We start from the raw sequence: 2,810 nt of genomic DNA on the forward strand, positions 1-2,810 counted from the left end.
TTTTAGAGCATTACAGCCTAAATTGTTATAATATTCACTAGATCGAAGGTGTTTTGCATTGTCATCATTTAAAGTATTATTTTATAGTGTAAAGTTAAGATCACAGTGTTAAGACTCTATAGCTCTGAGTGTGTGTGTGTGTGTGTAACAGCAAGGCATCATCGAAAACACCAGCAAAGGAAAATGTAGAAGCAGAATTAGTGAAAATTGTGTTACAAAATGTACATAAATACAGTATGAATGTCCTGTCTATAGCGAACAGTACAAGAGACACCAGCTTATTTCACAAAGTCAGGGTTTTGAGTCATCAGTGATTATCTCTAATCAGTATTAATAATCATTCTTAATCATTTTAATCATTCTTAATCATTTTTATTAGTATTCATCATTAATCATTACTGATTATAAGTATAATCATATCAGTATAAGTAATATATAATAATATAAGTAATAAGTACTGAACTGTAGTCACAAACACAGAAACAGATCCTTGAGTGGGAGGAATGACTGCAGGAAGTGGCTGCAGGTGTGCAAGATCTGCCGACACTGTGACAGTGCACGCTTTGTTCTGCTGTTATCTACTGTTACTATGACTACATGAGGAACTGTTAGTCTGCTGATATTAAGACTACGTGCTTAATTACTGATTAAGAGGTCGATTGTCAACTTCCAACCTCTGGTTGTTATAGACTGCGTGAACTTTGAGTGAACTTGCTGAAGGAATTTTTGCTTGGCAGAAAAGCGACACAGGCTTGCTGAAATCACGTCAGATATAAAGATATAGAAAGTCAACAATACAGTAATAAATGACAGCTGGGGAACAGTGTTAATTGGTAAAAACAAAGAAGTTCATCATAAGGAAGGGGCAAACCAGCCCAGAGGGGGATATATATTAGACTGTCTGCAGACCGGAGGATTGACTCCATCCTCCGACCTGCTGGGATGTTGTACGGGTTTATCTGTCCTGTTTTGGAATAAACTCTTTTGCGCCGACTCTTGACCGTCTCCAGAGAAGTTTTTGATTGCAAACTTATTGACTCCAATAGAAAGTTAATGGAGTATTTTTTGACACAGTTTATAAAGCTGGTGAAGGTGGGGACCAGGCTCAACTGGCCCAGCCTGGTTGTACATCTGACCCAACAGGGTGAGCTCACTATGTAATCCTCTACATACAACTCACTATATAATCCTCTACATACAACTCACTATATAATCCTCTACATACAACTCACTATATAATCCTCTACATACAACTCACTATATAATCCTCTACATACAACTCACTATATAGGGAGGAGGAGGCAACCCTACAAATACTTAATCTCAATCTTAATCTCTTAACGTACTGGCAACGCGGTCAATGCACAGCTGATCCTTCGCTGGCAGCGAGAGGAAACAGCGGCGTTGACTCTGAAGAGAGGCTTTTCTTCTCTCAGTAAAAGAACAGTGCGTCTGAGTCTTCTGTCGGTATGAAGACGTTATGTTGGGAGTAACGAACTTCCTTCAGGATCTAAGCGGCTGGCGAGTTTAGTCCTGCCCTTAGGGATTCATTAAAGTTAATAAAATCTAAATAAAATTGGTGGAGGCGGCATTATTATCAGAGCGGTTTTTAACTGATCGGTGGTGGAAATTGTATATTTCCTTAAGAAGAAACAAATAAAGAAGTTACAACAAACAGTTGTCTTTGTGATCTTTATTAAAAGTCATACACCAGAGGGCGATTACAGAGTCTGACCCAGAGAAACAGATAAGACATTTAATGCTACAGACGTATATGTAGAATACATGCACTACAACGTTAGACACAGTTTACTCATGGACCTGTGATTGTAAAGCCACAGTCCCACACAGCAGGCTATTCATTATTTTCTTTCTGTGGAAAATGTGTCTAACTGACTTTAAGACTTCTATTTTACATTTAAAAATCTTGCTCATTTCATATTTAATAAAATGTGGTCAAAACACATTAAGACTATAAGCAGATAATATTATATAACAAACTCACTTTATTTGTTCCAGCTGCACCCCTGTCATCCTCACTCAGAAACATTCACATCAGCTCCAGCACGATAACTACGATCCAATCAGTGCGACTAATCACAACATGACAGATGACTGTTCATTTAGGTTACAGCTTAATACAGATTAGTTTGATTTAAACGGTGATTACTGAAGTTGTAGCCCACAGTAAATGTTTTAGCCTGACAACCTGACAGCTGCCTTAATGTCCACAGAGTCAAATGAAGGACAGCATCACCCATATATTTAATTCTGAGGGTGACTCGCAATGTCCACAGATCGCTGCCTCTGTCCAAAAGCAGTCATGTGGAAGACCATGTTTGGGTAACGAACTAATACAACCATGATTTAGATCGTTTTGTTTCCTTCTGCCAATGATCTGCAGCTTTGAGATCGACGAGGAATTGAAACGGCGTGTCAAAAAAGCCGATTCAGGCTCCGCAGGAGGGGAAGAGTTAAGCTTGATTTCTACTCCTGCGTAGGGTCTACACACGTAGCCAGGCATTTATACTTATTCTTAGCGCTCCGTTAATTTAGCGGCAGATGTAGCCTTTTCAAATGTTACCGACCGAATGGATCACATTCTGATAGAGGAACGAGTCATTTTGCTCGGGGTTGTGACAGTCAAATATATCGATCCACCGTGTTTCAGCACGCTGTTTTGGCCGCTAGTAAAAGTTACTTCAAAGCACAGGACACTTCCTGTTGGCTCTGAGGCATTGCAAGACTACCCAGCCGACCAATCACAGAGCTTACGGTCCGCGTCGACTTGACGTGTAGTTACATTTTTG

The sequence above is a fragment of the Micropterus dolomieu genome, linkage group LG12 (assembly GCF_021292245.1).
Source record: "Micropterus dolomieu isolate WLL.071019.BEF.003 ecotype Adirondacks linkage group LG12, ASM2129224v1, whole genome shotgun sequence".
NCBI classification, from domain to species: domain Eukaryota; kingdom Metazoa; phylum Chordata; class Actinopteri; order Centrarchiformes; family Centrarchidae; genus Micropterus; species Micropterus dolomieu.